This window comes from Lycium ferocissimum, chromosome 3 (genome assembly GCF_029784015.1).
Source record: "Lycium ferocissimum isolate CSIRO_LF1 chromosome 3, AGI_CSIRO_Lferr_CH_V1, whole genome shotgun sequence".
In the NCBI taxonomy this organism is placed as follows: Eukaryota; Viridiplantae; Streptophyta; class Magnoliopsida; order Solanales; family Solanaceae; genus Lycium; species Lycium ferocissimum.
This window is the reverse complement of record NC_081344.1, coordinates 66132462-66156863: the sequence shown is the minus strand read 5'-3', so window position 1 is coordinate 66156863 and position 24402 is coordinate 66132462. Positions and strand designations below refer to the sequence as shown.

Here is a 24402-nt window from a genome sequence, read left to right as displayed (position 1 = left end):
ACACACATTAATATATGTTCACTAATATACTCGTATGTATACTCTCTCTCTCTCTCTCTATATATATATATATATATATATATATATATATATCAACCAATTAAAAGAGGGGCAAAAGCCCCTTTCATTTTATTCTCAGCCAAATAGTCCCCGCTTCCCCTTTCCCTTTTTTTTTTCTCTTGGAACCCTAGCACCGCCATGGAGGCGGTGGACCCGCGACTGCGTCACCTTGCCATTTGTGGCAAATTTCAGACGTACCATGCTTTAGCAGGTCTGGTATGGCCGTGTTGATATGCATTTAATGTTTTGCATCTTTGCTATCAAATATTGTCCAAACATGGTATATTTCATCTTTTTTGCTTTGTTTTTAGTTGATTCAACGGTATACTCTGTGAATCTTTAATTACTTTTGGTTGTTTGTGATTTTGAATCTCGGGTTGCCATTAGTTCATGAGGAACCTAGAAGATCGACCTTTTGAGGGTGAGATCTGACCCTTCATTCGCTTTTTGCATCTAATCCTAACCCTACAACATAGATGTGAGGAGGAAACCCATAAGAAGGGGAGTTATCCCACATCGGCTAAAGGAGGGTTTTGGGTTTTTCTATTTAAGGGACCCTATTTCTTTGTTGTAGAACAAGTTTGAGCATACTAAAAAATATATACTGTGAAGACTCGAAATATTTAAGGATTTTTTCAAAAATTATTTGAAGTCTTTAGAATTTTCTGAGTCGAGTAAAGAATTTTTAAGAAAAAAAGAAAGGGGAATTTGTTCTCTTTGTTTTTGCGGGGTTTCTGTAGTTGAGTTTGGGTTTGGAGGAGCAAATCTCCAAGTTTAAATCTCGATACAAAGCTGCACTTGCAAAAGGTAAAATTCTTTTCATGTTTTTCTTATATTAATTTGCTTATTTGTTGTATATGCGTGGGAGCTACTAGTGTAGTTGTTTGAGTTAGGTTTATATGTGCGAAGTTAAGTCATGTTCATTTTTTTTACTTATTGATTCAATTTTGCATTTGATGTCTACTTAGTCTCTTTTTGAACTCTGTTTGGTATTTCTTGATCCATTAAGGAAGTTTGTTTGCTTATTAAATGAATAACAATAATAGAATATATGGTTAATAATCTATATAGGATGGATTAGGGGATTATGGTTCATCATTGGCTAATTAAGGTTTCATTTACTAAAAGGCAGTTGGTTTTGATGAAATGTATCATGTCCTATCTAAATTAGAGTATCTTTTAAGCTAAAATCTGTCAGTTGGTAGGATGAATATTGGAATGAACTCTAAAAGGATTTTGTGTTTAATGGTTGAGTTTAAGGAGAATATGACATACTTAGATTAAGTTGGATGTCTCATTAAGCGTTCTTTCATAAGTATTTAAAGTGTAAAGAGTTTAAGCTCTAATCAAACATGTTCCTTGAACTTTAATTTTCCAGTTTAGGGAAAGATTAGATGTATATATACATATATTAGGCATAATAACCTATCTCTTTATTTGTAAATGTGCATGTTCCTGATCATTAGTATCTTTGCTGGTTGTTGCTCACTTTGGTTAAAAATATGTGGAAAGAACCTAATAATAGTTGGGTAATCCCAACAGAGTCTAAACTAGATGCTTACTTGTTTTGACACAATGGTTTGCTATAGGCCAAGGTTGAGTAATTGGTCCTATTTTACTAGCTTGAAATAATGGCTAGCTTCTCTGGTTCAGTTTCCCTAGTTTAAATCAATATAATAGTGTTAGTATGGATTTGTATTTGTCCTACATAGTTTGATTCTGTGAATTGTGTCTGTGAGATTTGGGATGTGCTAGGTAATTATGATGAATTGTTGATTAGGTATGGCTCTGTTTAATAAGTTAGCTAATTATTGCTGTGCAACACCTACAATTCCCATGTTTAGCTGTTTGTTTTCATCCTGAAAAGTGAGAACTTATGTCATGTGAGGTTGTGCTTTGAATCTAATTAATAAACCTAGATTTTACTTCAGTCATGTCTTTTTAAAGAAAAAGGGAAAGAGAAGTGTGTTCTTAAACAAGTTGCTAAAATATGGGATGCAAATGTATTTCTTAACCAAACATGTTCACATGAGTTAATTTAGTCTTAGCTTTGCTAAGCATATTAGTTGTAGGAAAATTACTCTAACCTGTCTTGATTGAATTTGCTTATGTGTTGGCTTAAACTTTTTGATGTTGTCATATATATATAGCCTAACTCAGTTTGCCCAGTTAGAGGTGCCTTTTGTGAGGTGTAATTAAGTTAATCATGTTGTGCTAAGTCTACTCTAGGCAGGATTAATTTGGAAAATCTGTCTGAGCTTAGTTGTTTTGCACAATACCCTCTCAAACTTGTTGGTATTTATGTATCTTGGTCTTTCCCTTTTCTTTAAGTCTGGTAAGAAGTGTGTTATAACTTGTCTACTTCAGTCCTATGTGTTGTCCAATTTTTATGTCCTTGTTAAAACTTGAGTCTTTTGAAACATTGCTAGAAAGGTGCACTTTTCACCCTTTATCCTCTTGGTTGGTTATACCTTTGTATGATTTTAAAGATAAGAAAATATGGTCCTTTGAAGGTTATAAATTGGTCCTCATAAACTGCCTGATCATGTGAGTTCATAAGAAGTTGGTTTCACTTTTTTTTTTTATATACAAGTCTAAGGGTCTGAACTGCCTATGAGTCTCATATGATATTATTTGGTCACCAAGTCTGTCTGTTTTGGAACCTGTTAAGGTGAACAAGTTCCGTACATGAACCTCAAATAATTATTTAGTCATGTTTTCTTTGTGGATTGTTGGCATGTTTAAACTAAGTATAAATTATCCTTGTTTTTTTAATTTCATGGTAAAGGGTAAGGTATGCCTTGTTGACTTTAAGTTATGCTGTAGGGAAATAAAAACTGTGCCATATTAAAAGAGTTTCATCTGCTTAAAACAGAAGCTATAAGTAAAAGTGTAGACTTGTCTTTCTTATGAGGGTTATTGGATGAATGTTGTTTTGTCATTAAGTGACCACCCCTTACCATTTGCTACTATGTGTCATTTTCACTTGCAAATTTGAATTAAGGATATGCCCAATATACCAGATATGCATAACTTGGTGTGCCTTAAGTGTACTAGGACCTGTATATTTGGTATAAATGGGGGATATCTGTTACACTGTCACGACCCAACGCGCCATGACTGGTACCCAACTAAATCCTAGTGGGCAAACCAACACACAAGATCTCTATTCATTCAAGTCTGATTTTTTATTAAGCAAGTCTGATTTTATATTAAGCAAGTCAAACGATTATACTCATTCATGCATCAATTAAATTGGGTAAGTCATGCCATAAAATACTAAAACAACTGCAGAAGTCTAACTATTACAAATTCCCCAAAATCCGAAAGTCATCGTACAGGACTCTAAACCAAAAACACGTCTAAGAACGGAAATCTATCTAATAAATATCCATAATGTCCAGAATGAGAAAAGACATCATAAGTAGGAGATCTTCGGGAGGCCTGGCATGAGAAGAAGCTCACCCCAAAATCTGTCAGCAAATATCCTCCACGCTAGATGTGAGGACGAGTAGCGGCCTCTATATCAAAATCTACACTCAAAGAATGCAGCAAGGTAGTATCAGTACAAACACTATCTACCGGTAAGCATCATAGGCCGACTAAGATTAGTATCATGCATATCATATGAAATCACTAAAATAAACAAGCCAGTCAATCATACATGAACATCAATACATCACAATAAGTCAACCACAGACGAACACCACAAATCACCGAACTGCCGAGAATCACAAGCACGTTAACTACAACGGAGATAAATGTTATATCCCGTATTTTTAAACATTGGGATATTTTAAAACTAATCGCGACAAGTCAAGGACAAGACTATTTTGAGATCCGAGGTAGAGACTTTTAACCTCCGATTTTGTTTTAATGCACAAAGTGCTTATAAATTTTATTTGGTATATATATATATATATATATATATATATATATATATATATATATATATATATATATATATATTATGGATATTAGGGATTAATTAATTGGGATTAGATTATTAAGCAAGAATTGGCGATTAAGTAAATTGATTAAGATTAATAATCAAAGTGGGCCCCACCCGATAATCTTTTTTTTTTTTTTTAAAAGAGAGAAAAGATGACACATAAGGGGGGCACGTGTAGAGTTTGGGAGGCTCATATATATATCATCAAATGATTCATTAATTCACAATTCACACCTTAGTTGAATCAAGAACAAGAAAAAGAAAGTATTGAAAGGAAAAAAAAAGGGAGCTCTCGGCCATGGATGCTTTGGCCGAGCATTGAGAGAGTGAAGGAGAAAATTTAGAGTTCAAGGTGTTATACACCTTCAATGATTTCAACGTGAATTGATCCTTGGAGTCAAGTTCATCAAGGTAAAGATTTGACCTCTTTTTATACCCATTTTGGAGATAATTTAAGTTTGTATAAATTGGTAATTGTGTGATGAATATAAGGGTTATAGATGTTGATGTGAAAAATAAATTGAGGCCGTGTAGGGGTTGTTTGTGTATGAAATGGTGAATTGATTTTACTTGGTATTTTGGTTGTTGTTGTTATGGATTTTATGATGAGAATGAAGGGTTTAATGGATCAAGTTGGAGTTGTAGTTGTTTGTGGGTTGTTGTAGAAGCTAATATGATGTTAATATAGTTTCTTACATTTATATAAATGCTGTTACTAAACGTGTGGCTGTTGGTATGATTTGTGAAATTGGAAGAAAAGAATGTATTGTTGTTATTCTTGTTGAACTTGGAAGCTTATATGTTGTAGTGTATGTTGGTTGGACTGTTTTGGAGTGTTGTACGGGCTGTCCGGAATGTCCTTGTTACACCCCGTATCTTAGAACCAAGGTTAGACTCATATCATTAGAGTTTTAGTGAAAAAATTGAAGGTTTGAACGTTTTGCGAAAATGGTTGATAGGCCTACTTCGGCAAAGGATAACTCTTTGATTAGTTGGGAATTTGGGAAAGTACCCTCAATGAAAGTTTTAGTACGTAAAAATAGCTTTCTAACAATATAAGGACCAGGCCAATCAGAGATCGGAGCAAGGAGATATGATCGTCTCAATATGGCTAATAGTAAGGCGTTTAAAAGTCTATAGAATCGGCTAAGTTTTTGATACGTCTGCCTTCCAGTCGAATTTCATGAAAATCCGTTGGGAATTTGAGAAAACTTAAAACATGAAAGTTGTAGCCCTTTGAAATATCTTTCCAACGGTATATTATGGGGCTTGAACAGAGCTATGTACAAGATGTTATACCTATTTTACCGAACACTGCACAAAATCGACACACACCGCTTCTCGGGGCGCGTGACGGCGCGTGAGAGCGCGTACGATGGCGCCGCTTCGCTGTCCGATCACGCAACTCTGAGTAGTTACCTGCAGAATGTTGCACGATTCACCCGCATCGCGGACCCATCGCGAAACAGGTCGATTTCGGGTCAAAAGTTGGATTTCGCGTTTTAAGTTATATTTAACCTTGGAGTTTATTTTCCTAACATCCCTAGTCACGAAAAATCACCCTAAAGTCAGAGGAAACAAGTCCCAAGCCTCAAGAACCCTCCAAGGTAAGTTTTATCATGATTCTAGGTTAAATTCAAGTCCCTAATCCCTTTCTAACTTGAGTAAACCCTTCTAATCCATAGAGTTGTGATTGGAACATTATTGTTGGAGGTGGAAACCCTAGAACCCAAATTCAAGAGGATTGAACGCCAAAAAGGTAATGCTTCTACACTCTAATCATTCATAATAGTAAATTGATGAGTTCTTGGGAGAAAAGTAAATGGGTTTAGTAAAGAGAATTACACGAACTATAGTAGGGTTTTGGATTGTTGACTTGAGATTGTTATAATCATATGGGTGATGGAGAATGATGTTAATTACACTTAATTGAGATTGTAGAATCAGCTGGAAGTAATAGAATGGGGATTGGGTGAAGAAAACACCATTAATGAAGGTTGTGGAGCTTCATGCCCACCAAGTGTTTGATAAAATGCTTAGATGACCAAAGCATGAATATTATTGCTAATATACAATCCCTTTGACTTGTATTGATATAGATCAAAGTTGAAAGGGGTGACGAACATTGTATTACGCTCAAAGGCCGGAATTAAGGTATGTGAGGCTAACTATCTACGTTAGGGAATGTTCATAATTCTCCTACGCCTCATTCTTCATACTTGTCGGTAATTTGACTCGGAATATAGTTTAGCCCTAGTTTCATGATATGATATAGAACTCGTTATCTTCTAGGGTTGCGATTCTGAGAACTCGTTCATGGTTGTCAATTTGAATATCATGAACTCGGACGTAATCTTTATAGACTTATGTATTGTTACCACATGAGTCTCGAGTCTAGAAATTCGGTATGCTTAGAAACTTGATCGGTGTTTTCGATTCGATCCCAAGATGTCTATTTCGAGTCAAAGATTGTTCATTGTTATTATGGTCTCGGTCCTTATTAATTAACCATAATTATACATATGTGATTTTGCCCGAGGGCACGGCACGATCTTGTGTATACGTATACATGGCCGAGGCCATTGACCGACGCACTACTAGGCCGAGGCCATAGCGTGCATTTATTATTGGGCGAGGCCCCACATATACAAACACGGATAATACGAGATGATTCGGATACGAGAGCGGGAGTATTCATATCTCTACTTCCTTGCTATTACGATTCGATTATCGCTTTAGGTATTTTATTGCTTCTTGCTTTACATACCGTACAATTCAAATGTGCGATGTCCCTTTATTGCTTGGGGCTGCATCTCGCGATGCAGGCAACGATATACAGGTTGACGACTCAGCTCTTTAGGAATACACGTATCAGCTACTGGTGAGCCCCAAATTCCTTCGGGGCATTGTCAGCTATCCAGTTATTTCAGTTCATAGACAACTCTATTATTCAGTATTCTTAGAGGCTTCATAGACACGGTTCGGACGATCGAGATATTTGTTATGTTAGTCTTGTTGACGATTGTACTCGGTTGTTCGATTGTTTTGGTTTAGCCATGTTGGCTACGTTCGATATTTCGATTGTCTAAGTATTTCCGCATTATGATTTCGATTGACCTTTAGTATATCGATGTGTTTTGTTGTTTCCACATTCGGTTATGTTTTGATATCACATGTTGATTCGGCCCGGCCACGTTGGTTCGCTCGGTCACACGCATCGGGCACCGGGTGCGTGTTACGTCCGAGCCGGGTTCGGGCGTGACAAAGCTTGGTATCAGAGCACTAGGTTCAAGTGTCTTAGGGAGTCTATGAAGCCGTGTCCAGTGGGGTCTCTTTTATATGTGTGAGGGCCCCATACATATAAATAGTTGACCACCAAGACATTCAGGATTGTCTCATTTCTTTCTACTCTAGATCGTGCCATGTCTTAGAGTAATAAGTAACCTTCTCTTCCAATCAAATTACGTACGTTTCGAATGCGCAGGTGACGAACGAGTAATTCAAGGTCCAAGTAAGGATGTTTACCCCTAGGGGGTACAATTGTGTAGTACTTACTGGTAACGAATGAGACTTCAAGTGCTATTGAAAGTGGAGTACAATTTAAGTTGCCCGAGAAGGGGTATAGTAGAATGAATGGTAAGTTGAATGATAATGATGTTCTTGAGAAAGGAGAATGAGAGACAGCAGGAAGAGGATAACAACAAAAAAAAAATTAGAAGAGAAACTAGAAAAGGAGCTAAGTCTGCAGGAAACGTAAATCATGGAAGATCTCAGGAAGGTGGAGGCGGACGATTCTACGAGTTGCTCATCGGACCCGCCCATCTACGGCTCGCACTAGTCTCGAGGTCTAGATATGATTAAAAGGGTCGGTTCAACTAGAAACGATTTTAAGAGCGCGCTCTCGGTGACATACCGGTGTGAGCCACAGAAGTTTTCAGAATCTTATGTGCAACAAGTGTTATAGGAGACACCAAGGGTGTATCGTTTGGGCCTTGATATGTGTTTCGGTGGCTCCTTTTAATTCTCAAGCCCAGTCAGGATATAATACAGCTAAGCCTGGTATTTCAGTTCTCAGTGAACACTGCTTGGAAGCTTCAGCAGGTCGTCAGGGTAAAGAGGCATCCCCAGTTATCACCACAGATGAAATTTTTGTACGAACTATGCCTGTTAATAAAAGAGATGGGTATGAAATAAGAACCATGAGCAGACGACATTAAATTTTCGGGAATGGTTTTAGTTTGTTTAAGTTAGTCAGATCAGAGTTAGAGAGTACGATGGTTGTAAGTTACTATAAGAAATAATTATTATTATGAGATAAGGAGATGTGACAGTTCTCGCTTAAGCTATGTGAGTAAGTGTTTATCCCAGATGTGTATAGTCTGATACGATTTTGAAGTGTATAGAAAGTTTGGGTTTAGCTGTTCCAATCTTTCGTATAAGATAGGGGAAAGTTTGTTAAGTGTGATCCATAGTTTAGAAAAGATAGTATACAACCATAGAATAGCGTCAGATGATGAGGGAGAGTTAGAAATAACTTAGGTTATTCAGAGCAAAATAAGAAAATATGAAGCTAGCAGGTGATTAACAGAAAAATAGTAAGTAAGTTTTGAGTAGATACAATGCATTAGCAATTTCAGCAGAACTAGTAGAAGTATGATTTGATTTCCTTAGTTAGATGAACACCTTAAGTGGGTGGCAGTTCAAATACATCCGAATGTGTGTTAGAAACCAAGGGCTTAAGTTAAGTTCAGAGTAGAGTGATTAGTGGAAGAAGAAATCAGCCAAGCCGTAAGAGAGCAAACTACAGAAGAATGGCCTTTAAGAGTTGTCAAAAGGGGTTGTCCTAAGATTTATAGTGTGAACAGAGTTAAGTCGTTAAGATGGAGTAGGCCAATTATGAATACAGTAGCAACCCGTTCATGTAAGTAATTTAGTTTTTCCTAATGAGAAATTACTCAGAAGTGAGTCGAAAAAAAAAGAGTCGTCAGTGTTGTAGAGTACAAAGGAATTACAGAAGATAAGGAATGTTAATTGGATCCCATCAAAAGAGAAGAATTTGTAAGTATAAGACGTTAGCCTTGGTCTAAAGGGGGGAGATGCATAAATCGCCAGTAAGTCCAGTGAGATAATTGAAGACCTTAGTACGAGATATGAAGAACCTCATTTCAGTTAGGTTGGCATAATGAGATAGTCTCCATAAGGAATATGCCTCAACTTAGAGGAAACCCGAAGTGAGTAGAATGATCGTCGAACGAATCGTGTCAAGTTCAATTACTATCGATTAGGTGATCACAGAAAAGCTATAAGATCATGCCCAGTTATGTGTCATAAGGGTAGTGCCATTGCATGAGACTCTAATCTTTAGGGTGCTAGTCATAGACTTAGCGCACAACAGTACTATGAGTATTTTAGGAAGTATCTCAGAAAAAAAGAAAAAAAGAAATCAAGTATAGGAAGTACAGCTCATGATTTAGGCAGACAAGAGAACTATGGTAAAAGAAGTTCACCGCTTATCCAAGCTAGGAATTAGACTTTCGGACCCTGAAGTGGGTGGAGTGGTTGCCCAGAACATGGCTTATTCCTCCTTAGTCATCGAAGTTAGAGAGAAGCAGTTTGGTGATTCCTACTTGCTACAGATGAAAGATGGGATTCACAAACATAAAGCCTTAGCTTTTGAACAAGGGGAGATAACTGTACCTTGAGATACCGAGGTAGATTATGCATTCCAGAGGTAGACGGACTCAGAGAGCTAATTATGTCAGAAGCTCACTATTCTAGGTCCACCTCATTCAGTTAAAAGGCACGACCTGATTTGGGTGATTATGGATAGACTTATGAAGTCGGCACACTTCTTGCCTGTTAAGATGATAGATTTAGCACCAGATTCTGCCAAGTCATATGTTAATGAAATTGCCAGATTGTATAGGACCCTAGTGTCCATTATTTCAGATTATGGTGCTCATTTCATAGCGAACTTCTGAAAATTCTTTTAGAAAAGGTGAACCTTAGTACAACTTTTCATCCTCGGACAAATGGTCAGACAGATACGCTATTCAGATCTCATGTTATAATATTCATGTTAGTTCAATACTCAGATATTTATGTCAGCTTAGTACTTAGATATCAGTCCAGTACTCACGTATTCATGCTAGTCCAGTATTAAGTTAATCCAGTATTCAGTCAGCTCAGTATTCGCTTAATCAGTATTCGAACTGACTTAGTATTCGATTAATCCGGTATTCGATTAGCTCGGTATTCGGTCGGCCCGCCCTTCGGTCGATTCAATAGACATTCAGTTTAGTATCTCAGCAGTTTAGTAATCTTGTATTCATTCAGTTCAGTAACCATGTGTCCTTGATTTCAATGGTAATTGGGATGACCACCTGCCTCTTATTGAGTTTACTTACAAAAATAATTACCATGCTAGTATTGGGATGGCACTGTTTGAAACCCTTTTTGAGCGAAGGTGTAGATCACCGATTGGTTAGTTTAAAGTTGGGGAAGCAGAGTTGTTAGGACCAGATTTGGTCTATCAGGCTATGAAGAAAATCAAGTTAATTCAAGAGCGTTTGAAGACGGCTCAGAGTTGCCAAAAGTCCTATTCGGACATGCGGCGTAGAGACTTAGAGTTCCAAGTTGATGATTGGGTGTCTCTGAAAGTTTCGCCTATGAAAGGCGTTATGAGATTTGGGAAGAAGGGGAAGCTTAGTCCTTGCTATATTGGGCCATATAGAATCCTGCAAAGGGTCGGACAAGTGGCTTATGAGTTAGAATTGCCACAAAATTTGGTCTATACACCCAAAAGATTTCATGTATCTATCTTTGAAGAAGTTCGCTAAGGGGAGACCTGTCTCTAGTTGTTCCTACAGAAATCATAGGGGTTAAAGATAGCCTGTCCTACGAAGAGATCCCAGTGGCTATTCTTGATCATCAAATCCGCAAGTTGAGAAATAAAGAGATTGCTTTAGTGAAAGTACTATGGAGAAATCAGAAAGCTGAAAAGGCTACGTGGGAGGCCAAAGGGGACATGAAGTCCAGATATCCCCATCTCTTTGGAGAGCAAGCAGAAAATGCTGAAGGTAACTAACCTTTTCATTTAGATCCTTATAGTATAATCTCCATGTTTTCGGTATTAGACGATTCGGTAGACATTCGGTTCGAGTAATCATGTATTCATTCCGTCAGTTCAGTGATCACGTGGCTCAGTCAGTTAGTTTTAGTTATCTTAGTTACAGAATAAACGCTGTCAAACTTCCATAGAGTCTCAGAATTAGCCGCGATTATAACCAAGACCATCATTTGAGGACGAATGATCCCAAGGGGGAGATAATGTTACACCCCGTATCTTAGAACCAAGGTTAAACTCATATCATTAGAGTTTTAGTGGAAAAATTGAAGGTTTGAACGTTTTGCGAAAATGGTTGATAGGCTACTTCGGGCGGATAACTCTTTGATTAGTTGGGAATTTGGGAAAGTACCCTCAATGAAAGTTTTAGTACGTAAAATAGCTTTCTAACGATATAAGGACCAGGCCAATCAGAGATCGGAGCAAAGAGATATGATCGTCTCAATATGGCTAATAGTAAGGCGTTTAAAAGTCTATAGAATCGGCTAAGTTTTTTATACGTCTGCCTTCCAGTCGAATTTCGTGAAAATCCATTGGGAATTTGAGAAAACTTAAAACATGAAAATTGTAGCACTTTGAAATAGCTTTCCAACGGTATATTATGGGGCTTGAACAGACCTATGTACAAGAAGTTATGCCTATTTTACCGAATACTGCGCAAAATCGACACACACCGCTTCTCGGGGCGCGTGACGGCGCTTGAGAGCGCGTGCGATGGCCTCGCTTCGCGGGCCGATTGCGCAACTCTGAGTAGTTATCTGTAGAATGTTGCACGATTCATCTGCATCGCGGACCCATCGCGAAACAGGTCGATTTCGGGTCAAAAGTTGGATTTCGCGTTTTAAGTTATATTTAACCTTGGAGTTTATTTTCCTAACATCCCTAGTCACGAAAAATCACCCTAAAGTCGAGGGAACAAGTCCCAAGCCTCAAGAACCCTCCAAGGTAAGTTTTATCATGATTTTAGGTTAAATTCAAGTCCCTAATCTCTTTCTAACTTGAGTAAACCCTTCTAATCCATAGAGTTGTGATTGGAACGTTATTGTTGGAGGTGGAAACCCTAGAACCCAAATTCAAGAGGATTGAATGCCAAAAAGGTAATGCTTCTACACTCTAATCATTCATAATAGTGAATTGATGAGTTCTTGGGAGAATAGTAAATGGGTTTAGTAAAGAGAATTACACGAACTATAGTAGGGTTTTGGATTGTTGACTTGAGATTGTTATAATCATATGGGTGATGGAGAATGATGTTAATTACACTTAATTGAGATTGTAGAATCAGCTGGAAGTAATAGAATGGGGATTGGGTGAAGAAAACACCATTAATGAAGGTTGTGGAGCTTCATGCCCACCAAGTGTTTGATAAAATGCTTAGATGACCAAAGCATGAATATTATTGCTAATATACAATCCCTTTGACTTGTATTGATATAGATCAAAGTTGAAAGGGGTGACGAACATTGTATTACGCTCAAAGGCTGGAATTAAGGTATGTGAGGCTAACTATCTACGTTAGGGAATGTTCATGATTCTCCCTACGCCTCATTCTTCATACTTGTCAGTAATTTGACTCAGAATATAGTTTAGCCCTAGTTTCATGATATGATATAGAACTGTTATCTTCTAGGGTTGCAGTTACAGAACTCGTTCATGGTTGTCAATTTGAATATCATGAACTCAGCACGTAATCTTTATAGACTTATGTATTGTTACCACATGAGTCTCAGTCTAGAAATTCAGTATGCTCAGAAACAGTCAGTGTTTTCAGTTCAGTCCAGCATGTCTATTTCAGTTCAGCATTGTTCATTGTTGTTATGGTCTCAGTCCTTATTAATTAACCATAATTATACATATGTGATTTTGCCCGAGGGCACAGCACAGTCTTGTGTATACGTATACATGGCCGAGGCCATTGACTGATGCACTACTAGGCCGAGGCCATAGCGTGCATTTATTATTGGGCCGAGGCCTCACATATACAAACACAGATAATACAGATGATTCGGATACGAGCAGGAGTATTCATATCTCTACTTCCTTGCTATTACGATTCTGATTATCGAGTTTCGGCCGGTATTTTATTGCTTCGATTGCTTTACATACCAAGACAATTCAAATGTCTTGATGTCCCTTTTATTTGGGGCCTGCATCTCGCGATGCAGTAACGATATACTGTGCCGACGACTCGGCTCTTTAGGAATACACGTATCGGCATCTTGGTGAGCCCCCAAATTCGTCGGGCATTGTCGGCTATCCAATTTCGGTTCATAGACAGCTCTATTATTTAGTATTCTTAGAGGCTTCATAGACACAGTTCAGACAGTCAGATATTTGTTATGTTAGTCTTGTTGACAGTTGTACTCAGTTGTTCAGTTGTTTTGGTTTAGCCATGTTGGCTACGTTCAGATATTTCAGATTGTCTAAGTATTTTCGCATTATGATTTCAGTTAGACCTTTAGTATATCAGCATGTGTTTTGTTGTTTCCACATTCAGTTATGTTTTGATATCACATGTTGATTCAGCCAGCCAGTTGGTTCGCTCGGTCACATGCAGTTAGGCACCGGGTGCCGTGTTACGTCCAGGCCCAAGTTCGGGGCGTGACAGTCCTCGAGTCATGTTTGAATAGCCTCGGGTTGATACTTGAATGCATGATTAGTAATGTTGGCATGGTTGTAAGTAGTTGGTTTGGATATAAGCGAAACGTCGTCTAATTATCTAGAAAGGAATTATTAACGTTAGGATACGTTTTGAATCTCTTCGTAGTTTAATCGTAGTTCTTGACGTCTTAATATAGGTTGAAACACTATTGGGCAGCGTATACATGTTGTGTTGTGAGTAAACGCTAAAGGTATGTAAAGCCTATCCCTTCTTTCTTTTGGCATGTCCTAGATGTAAGTATGATACGATGTGAGCTTCGGGGTAACTCTATTCATAAGTTCTGAGTATGATTTATGATTCTTATTCACTTCTTGATATTAAAATTCTTAATGTAGTCGAGTTATTGCCCTCGAGCCTTTCATATGATTGGACAGTAAATGATGCATAAAGAGTTCCTATTCTTAAGGGATTCTATAGTGAATAACGTCCTTAACTTTCATAAGCTGTATCGTATTGGTTTGATACATGACTATGACCCCTGAGACTTTCCTTAATATAGTTCGTAATGACATTGAGAGAGAACTTAATATGGCTATCATCCTGATACTCGAGCGTTGGTTAGTCTACTTATCTATTGAGTCTCAAAAGATGATTTATATGCATATGGTTTCTCACTACTCTGTTTGTACATTCTGTTTTTACATCTTTCACCGAGTCCCTCACTAGAGGGCCGAGTACGGTATATATATATTATGGTGTTATGCTGTGTTATGGTGCTATGCTGTGATACGGAGTTATGCTATGATACGGAGTTATGCTGTGATACGGAGTTATGCTGTGATACGGAGCTATGCTATGATACGGAGTTATGCTGTGATACGAAGTTATGCTGTGTTCTGGAGTATGCTGTGTTATGGCGCCAAAGACGGGGTGGCAACCATGTTCACCGAGTCCTATAATGGGCCGGATATGATATATAATACTGACATGCATGATTTGTGTTTCAAAAGCAAGCATTTTGGTACTTTGGTTATTGTACTTGTTTTCTGTACTTTTTATTTCGGTTATAATCCTGTTTACTATATTTCATGCTTTATATACTCAGTACATATTCCGTACTGACCCCCTTTCTTCGGGGGGCTGCGTTTCATGCCCGCAGGTACAGACGCTCGTTTTGGTGATCCGCCAGCTTAGGATATCTATTCTGCTATCTTGGAGTGCTCTCTTGTTCCGGAGCCTATATTTTTGAAATACGGACCCCTTTTGTGTATATATATGTAGCCGGGGGTACGGCGGGGGCCTTTTGTCCGTCATATGTTACTGTTTTCACTCTTAAGGTCTGTAGACATATGTGTGGGTTGTATATAGTTCTTACGTTCGATTACGGCGTTCCCATTCGTAGTGGCGACCTTGTCGCTCAACGTATATGTATATGTTTTGGGATGTTGTACGTAGTGGCGGCCTTGTCGCTTGCGTAGATATATATATATATATATATATATATATATATATATATACATCTTTTGGAAGCTATGTGTTAAGACAGCCTTGTCGGCTCGTGTATGGCTGGGACGTTCCCCTACATTATGATAGCCTTTCCGGCTTATATACGATGTTATCTGTTGAAAGTTGTAACTCCTCAGGAAACAGGTTGTTGTGATATGTATATTTATATACATGCGACAGTTTTGAGACGATATCATGCCTTTCTATATATAAGTTCTTTATTATGCTAATGGTGGACGATTATAGGTATCAGGTGTATACGAGTGTCCAGCTCGGGCACTAGTCACGGCCTACGGGGTTGGGTCGTGACAATAAAAGCACACTATACCCCCACTCGCTGTACACACATGCTCTCTGATGTCATAACTCAGTAGTCATGACCTGCAGGGGACCCATGGAGTCCATGTACCACTCGTTCCGGAACACTCCTCGGACCCGAGCACAGCCTCCACTCCGGAATGAAACTCGGACGCTGGATATAACAATAAACCTCTCGTTTTCGAAACTAACCTCGGACCACGAGCTCATAATCTAGGCCACATATGTGCCTTGTCATACCTTTTACAGAACAGTGTTTCTTACCTCCTCAATATCCATATTCACATCCTCATTTCATGTCACACTACCCTCGAGAAAACTATATTAACTTCTCATTAAAATAAAACCACTGTAGATTTAATCACACAGAAATAATGGCATGAAGCCTACACAACATTCAATCACAACACATAGGAGCTCAACCATACAATATCATGTAATGAATACTAGACATGCTTTCTCCTCACAAACATACATTCAACTAACCAAAGTCTAACTCAATAAACCGTAACCTACCTCAAAGCAGAGCTAGAACAATGCAAGTCACTCTGCTGCAGCCATTCCTTTCCTCAAAGCCACAGAACGCTCAAAGTCTAGAAATGGAGGGCTCAATGAGTCATAATACTCAATCATAAGTTCCAACGCAAAAATACCCTTCCCTTACCCCATTCCAAGGGTTCGATGATTTTCTAGGTGATAAACAACCTATTTAGACCCTTAGCGATCATTAATCATCAGTTTATAACCACATTCTATCAATATTCCCATTACAAGCAGTTTTTTATGGCAAGACGCCATTTTTATAGAACCCTAGGCCTCCAATTACTTAGTTTATGTCTCTAAATGTTCAATTTATGACAAATAGCAACTAACCAATGCATTTAGATGATAACTAAGCGATAATAATCATAACCCAACAAGTTTGGAAGTTTCACTAATACTCTAGGGTTTCTAATTAAATTTCACCATTAAAGACCCATGAGGATGATTATAATCATGGATGGGAAAGGAATGATAGAATGGAATCAATGGAACTTACCTCAAAAGATTGTCTTGCCCTAGCTTGAAAATTTTCTCTAAGTGTTTGTTGGGAAGTGTGTTGGGGTGTTATCAATGAGAAAATAAAACTAAGGCATTTAAAACCCGCATTCTTCCTCCCGTCGACCGCTGTGGTGGTCGCTACGCCACTGCAGCGGTCCCGCTATAGCGATCAAGTGACCGCTATAGCGGTCCCCAACTTTCTCGTCACACAGCGATGGCGGTCTGTTCACCGCTATAGCGGTACCGCCATAGCGGTCTACCTTCCGCCACAGCGGCCACCAATGAAATGGTTGGCCGCTGGAAGCGGTTGAGGCATCGCTACAGCGGTACCGCCGCAACGGTAATCCCACCGCTGTAGCTGTCCATTTTGGGCAGTGAGGTCATTTTCTGTCCAGTATTTCCCCCTATCACCCCACATTTCATCCAAGGCCTTAAAACACAAAACGAAACATACATACATACAAAAAGACGCCCTACGAATCAGCACGTGGCCTCGGAATTCCCAATGGATCTTGGAATTCCCAATGGATTTCTAAATTTTCATAACGACCGGAAGGGTTGTTACATACACCCCGTAGTTTTGTACGTTGAAATTCATAAGTGTTGATTGTTTTAAGTATGGACACTGGAGTTACCTTCAAGAATATATGAGATTATATGTGCCAATCTTATGGTTATGAGGGTTTAAGTTCATATAACAAGCTATGGGAGGATTGGAGAGCAAGTAAGCTAAGGGAATTAAGTTTTTGGAATTTTAGAGATAAATATGAGGGGCAATTTGGGCCCAAATTTGAGGAAGAATATCTTTTAGTATATGAGGAGTTTTGAAGTAAAGCTAAAGCCTAAATTGAAGTTCATGAAGTCTAGTTTCCAATACAACAAATTGCTCATCGATACGACGTCGGAGTAGAGAATTATGGACTCTACAAGTTAAGTGGGCAGAGCAGGGGACTACTGTCACACCCCAACCTTAGGGTGTGGCCGGCACCCGGCACCTGAAGGGCCGAGCGAACCAACTGTGATATCTAAATTCTGTAATGTGAATCATAGGCCGACAAGGCCGCTGAATAACAATGGTAAGAAGTATATCATAACAACCTACTAGCAAAAAAGGCCCAAAAACACATATATGCATGACAAGAGCCAACAAGGCCACAACCAAGAAAGACAACTAGTCAGAAGGTCGGCAAGGCCAAACACGATACACAGCACCGGCCGATGTCCGTAAGCCTCTAAGAGCACTAATATGCATCAGCCGGTCGGAGCAGTGGCCCGACGTACCCATAGCCATACTCTCTCTCTCTCTCTCTCTCTCTCTATATATATATATATATATATATATATATATATATATATATGCATGAATCTATTTAATGACTCTGACCAGCGACTCCGGAGAATGAAGTGCGAACATCCCTGCTGAACGTTGGTATCCTACTGAGAAAGGTACAACAATCCGTCTACCGTACCTGTGGGCATGATCACAGCGCACAAAATGCGTCAGCATGAAAGATGTACCGAGTATGTAAGGCAGTAAGCACAAACATAACATAAGCATAAGAGATACAGATAACTTAGGAAGAGATGTAGAGACAACCTGAAACTTTGAACGAGGCCACTGAAGGCGACCATAATCATGACATAAATGTATATGCATGCCCGTAAAATCATTTCTCACTGTGGAGACATATATCATATCATATAACAATAATAATTCCCTCTGTGGGGTGAGCTCATTATGATATCATCATCTCTGCCCAACTGATCAGTGGCAATGCACAGCTAAGTGCCTACCCGGTCGCCTACAACACGGCTCGGTAAAGAAAGAAACATATCTAGGTGCACATATAAGTGCCTACCCGGCCGACTATAGCGCGACTCGGTAATGAAAATAAATAAATATATATAAGTGCAATGAAAGACTGACCTCAGAAGAAATATCATGGAAAGAGTCGGAGTGACCTACCGTCGTTATCCTCCGACTATCATTATTGTTGCTACACTTATCATTATTTGATCATTAAGCAAAAGAAGTAAAAGTACAAGGAAACATCTTGTTATGAATTATTCACGAAGCCAAAGTTAGCCAAACTCTTATGAAATATGGTCGACACAACTTTTATCGGAAAGAGTGTGCCAATGAGAGGTTCATCACCTTGGAGCAATAGACAAGAAGATAAGGATTAACTCAATTAAAGGAAGTATAATCAACTCAACTTTGATGCAAAGAGTACCATAACTAATATCATTCTTCATTCGATAAACAAGAGGGATACGAAATGTGAAAGGTACTTCAATACAAACTATTCATGAGAAAAGGGTAAGCTTAACCATTTTGGGACATAATCGACACAAGTTGAACGAAAAGTCTTTTAATCGATAGCCAAAAGGAGATGTGGACCATAATTTGGTACAAGTCATAGATAAGTATGTGTCAGCTCAATTATCATAGGACGCGATCGATCCAAGTTAGCGGAACAACTTTTCAATGAAAGGTCATTTGAAATCTAGTCATGCCACAAAGAGAATATAAAGCCCTACATACCTTGTCGATGGAGTTATATACATTTCCCCGAGTCCTCGAACGTCTTGCGAATAATTTCCTACATAATACAGACTATTCAAGATCAAAACCAAGGTCATAGCTCATAGAAATCTTCATTTAGACATTTAATCCAGCAACTCATGGGCGTGAATTTATAAGACTTTTTGTAGCGTAATTTCCTCGTAAAACACTACCAAATTCTACTTTTCTACTCCTCCTCGTCAATACGATCCAATCCATATCAACACAGCTCCAAACAACACGTTAAAACCACATAAACAGCCCAACTATCAAGCCAAGTCCATAAGAGTTCACAAGAATTGTCGAAGCTTATTCTATGGGGTTTTCACCAAATTTCAAGGGTTAATTACTTGTAGAAGTTCAAAGAGATCAAAAGGAAGTTAAAATATACCTTAGGCCATGAAAATCACTTCAAACTCCAAGTTACTTCAAAGCAAGGTTTTCCTCCGAAAGGTGAAATAGTAAAGAAATCACAATTTCGAAGTTGCCATGTTGTTCTTCATGTTAAAGTTGATATATTTGCTCTTGGTTTGGATTGAGATTGATGGAGGATTAATTGGAGAGGGCTTGAGGGTTTTATAGGTCATGTATGGTAAGGAAATGGAGAAAAAAAATCGTGAAGATGGGTCTTTTATATAACTTAAAGTGAGCAGCCACCGACCTTGGTCACTGTTCCCGTTACAGTTTGCGTCCTTGGACGAAAATGCGAATATCTCTCTACTCCGATGTCATATCGATGAACGGTAAATGCAATGGAAACTAGACTCGTAGACCTTCAATTTGGTAGGTGGATCACCCCGTAAATCCAAGTAGATTGAGAGAAAAGCTCCGAGACATCTGACCCAAATTTCAGTGAAATTTACAAACTTAACTTGCGACGCCCTTTGTCGACTTTCATATTACAACTCGTTTGACTTCCAAACTTAATAAGAGACCATTATACAATTCAAATACTTCATGTAATTACTTGCTTAGCATGTGGAGCACTCCTAATCTCACCCAAAAGTACAAGTTATCGTATTCCCAACTTGCCGACTTTTGACAAAACTCATGCTTCTTTGATTTATTCACCCTCCAAATCTTCCGCCACTTACTAATATTATTTATAGACTCTTGTTACCATTTTTATTAATAAAATCAATCCCTTTTAACCTCAAGATAATTTATTTTTGAACTTGCGCCGACAAACTCATAATGCGACTTTAACGTGCGAAAATCCGGGGTGTAACAACTACACTGCATGGCGCTGCTACAGCGCTATAGTGCCACCGACTTCAACCCACTATATAAAGGTTAAAACCCCCATTTTTCTCCATAATAATTTCCCAAAACACTCAGCAACATAAGGGAGCATACATACAACATAAAAGCGAGGATTTTGAGTAATTTCAAGTGACAGAGTATTAATTGAGGTCCGGGTAACGTGTAGTCGCGATTATAGTTTTGTCTTGCATTGGAATTGGCTTGGATTCAAAGTAAATATTGAAGATATTGCTGCTATACAAGAATAAGATACGAATCTCTCCTTATTAATATTAATTTCAGTTTATTTACGGAGATAAAGTTATTAAATAGTCGTACAACAAGTTGGTTAGTTGAGAAACTTGGAAAACATCGTGTGGGATGTTTTATGGAGCCTATTGGTGTTGATAATGTTGTTGTGATGTTGGTATTGTTTTTGTTGTTGGTGGTTATTGGATTGTGATTTCGGGCTAGACATATAAATAGGGGAGATACTGCCCGAATTTTGGCAGATTCTAAATGGATTTAAATCGAAGGCTTAAGATAAGCATGTGACAATGAGCCTAACAATAGTATGAATGGTTTACATATAGATTTATGAGCTTGGAAGGATAAACGTTGAGTAGTTAAGGAGACCAAAAGGTATGTTAAGGCTATTCCTCTTTCTTTTATAGGCATGATGCTTTTCCTATGAACGCATACACGACTTCCATAATACCTTATTTCAAAAATACTAGCAGTTCATGATTCTCAAAATCCTTATGATGCTAAAGACGAATGTTTTCTATAAGGACCATGATGAGGATTATAATGATCCCATTTCTGGAGATTCCAAAGTTATGGTTTTAATGTCCTTATGAGATTACTGAGCTGGTTTCAAGATTTTTTGTTATATTTGTTGATGTTGATCTCATCTTATGATCTTGTTCAAAAGGCATGATTCCTATGTTATGATTCCATATATGTTTCCATAACCTTTTTACTCCCAAAAGTTAGAAGTTCATGATTCTTAAAAGCTTCTTATGATACTAAAGATGAGATGTTTCCTATGATAAACATTATGATGATGATCTTAATTCTAGAAATTCCAAAGCTTATGATTTGAATGCTATTATGAGATTATTGAGCTTATTTCATGATTATCTTAATTTTAGTCATTGTTGTTGATCTCACCTTATAATAATTGTTCCTTCAAGGTGAGATATAGCGATGATGATTGCTCCATAATATAAATCGGAGGTTACCGACCTTACGTCACTCTGATAGAGTCGTAGCTTTTATTTGGCTCTCATGCATGCTTTATATATATATATGTATGTATTTTCTCACACCGAGCCGCGCTATAGTGGGCCGGGTACGACACCTATTATGCAACCACTGATTAGTTGGTATTACACATCGAGTCTCGAAAGTGCCGGGTACGCTACACACCAAGTCCCGAAAGGGCCGGGTACGCTACACACCGAGTCCTGAAAAGGCCGGGTACGTTATGATGAGTGTATGTGTATATATATATATATACGTATGTATGAAAAAGTTTTTTTAAAAAGGTTAAGCATGCATAACACCCGTCTTATGAGTCATCCAGATGTACAGGTTATCTCTCTTATTCCATATTACCTTTCATATCTATATTATGTTATTATTCATGCCTTACATACTCAGTACATTATTCGTACTGACATCCCTTCTTGTGGACGCTGTGCTCATACCCGCAGGTAGGCAGAGAGATGGATCAGACCCGTAGGTGTTCTATCAGCAGATTCTCAGGAGCACTCCACTTACTTGAGTCGTATAGCCTATTTGGTATTAGTCCTTATGATCATTTGTATTCTATGTAGAGGCTCGTAGACGTGTGTATACAATTAGACATTTTATAGCTCTACCGGGTCATATTATTAAATAGTATATTGGTAGTTTTGTCGGCTGGTGATGACGACCATAATTGTTGATGATTATATAGAGATGCACCATTATATTATGGTATGTGTCCTTACAGGTTATGACAACCATGAGCTACCTTTGGGGTCCACCCAGAAATGATTATGAGATGTATGCTTAGAGGTATTCGGTAGGTTAGCTCCGGGTGCCCATCATGGCCCTCTGGTTGGTCGTGACAATATCACCCATGTGAATTAAGGTTTTGCTTTTTGTTTCTATCAATGTACAATTGTGCCTGGTTTTGTTGGTCTCAATGTGTTGAACTTCATTTGCCCACTTCTGCTACTCCCTTTTTATGACTGAAATTTGAGCTTTCATTTTTCCTTCACCTCTTTCAAAGATTCAGTGGTTCATCTGAGTATGGACCAGATCCTTAGGCCTTATTAGCCAATTTAATTATGTGATTGTGTACTGTGAGGCTAGTTAATTATAACTAGTTCTTTTTTTTATATTTTTTATAACTTTGTATACAAACACTCCTTTTCATATATACCATGAGTTTAGCACATAAGTGGAGAGGTAAATTAGCACTTTGGGATTAAGCTTAAGTTTTCCCTGATGTCTACCATGCCTGGGGTTCCTAGAAACCCCTTGGATCTTGTGTGGCATCAGGAGTAAGAGAGTGAAAGTTTTCCTTTTTGTGCTACTTTAGCATCTCTATGGGTGTGCATAGCCATGGTATATTGATGGAGAAATGTGTATATTTTATTTGTATGGCAGTGTCTTTGTTAGGCAAATGATTTTATGGTCTGCTTCATTCTATTTTTATATTTGGGCCTGCTTTTGTTTTATTACAATTTATATGGGCTTTAGTACATTAAACTCACAACTTTGTAATTCTGGGCTTGCTCCTTTGTTGTCCCAGCCCACATGAGTGTGTGTATTTTCAGTCAAGTTTCCCATATAAGTGTAGTGTGTGTGTGTCTATATATATATATATATATATATATATATATATATATATATATATTTGGTTGATTTCGTGTGCTATATTAAATATTTCTTCATTAAGTTCAATCTATATCGATACTTTCTAATCTATGTCTCTACTCTCTTTGCTTGCATGAAATACCATTTCTTTGGGGGAATTCCTACTTGGGCCGAAGGCCCAATACCTTCTCTTGATCGAGTCCGTGAGAAATAAATGGGAAAGGGAAGCTATTATGTTTGAAGGCCCAGCCAATGGGTGAAAATGGCACTGATGGGCTTGGGTAGGCCCATCAATTTGAAAGAAATATATTCCTCCCTCTCTTTACTTTATTTGTATATGTAAATGTTGTATATCAAACATGTGAAACCCCTATGCATGTGTAGACTTAGGAAATCAAATGCATAGCATTTTAGGAAGTCGCTCAAAACTTTTTTCTAACTCGCTCAATTTGGATTTTTTTTTTCGCACAACTGAAAAAAAATTGGCATCTAAATCTGATTTTGTTAAAGTTTAATAATCAAACACATATTTTGGATGGAGTAGATTATGCCTTTCTCAAAATGGTTAAATTCGCGAGTTTTTGGACTTTGGCAACGAAAAAAATCTGGGGAAGAACTCTTTTTTAAAAGAAGGTAAAATAATTTTGGGCTTGCAGCCCATTAGCTTGAATTATTTGTGAATCTTGTATCAAAAAAAATATAGAAATGAATTGGTTTGGAAAGTGGAAGAGATGCGGTTTATCTTCGATGGACAAAATGGGCTTTGAGATTTTTGACACTAAGCACAATCTGAAAAATGACTTGAAAAACTGGGAATTTGAAGATTGGTAAAACTGGAGGAAACGGACCATTTTTGAACTCAAACGTTTTGGGCCCAAAGATTTATTGGACTAAAAATATTTTGGACTAACTATGAGGATAAAGGGATTTGGACTTAGAATATTATTGACCTATGGCTTCAATAAATAAAAATCAACCAAACTGCTTTTGTTTCATAAAACTTATATTTATAAAATACAAAACGGAGGATATACTCCATATTTTCTTATATATATAAAACCCATATGAACTAAGCCCATTTTATTAGGACTAGAATAGTAGCGACTCTACTCGGAAGA

General features: G+C 38.0%; 1 long non-coding RNA gene across 2 annotated transcripts; it reads left to right on the top strand.

The window, feature by feature from the left end:
- Window positions 1–163: 163 nt before the first annotated feature.
- Window positions 164–24329, top strand: LOC132050452 (uncharacterized). Of its 2 annotated transcripts, XR_009413417.1 has the most exons (3): window positions 164–867; window positions 22132–22219; window positions 23461–24329. It is a non-coding gene; the product is annotated as an uncharacterized LOC132050452 (long non-coding RNA). The 2 variants fall into 2 exon arrangements; XR_009413416.1 differs by lacking the exon at window positions 23461–24329 and having other exon boundaries at window positions 22132–22630.
- The last annotated feature ends 73 nt before the right edge of the window (window positions 24330–24402 follow it).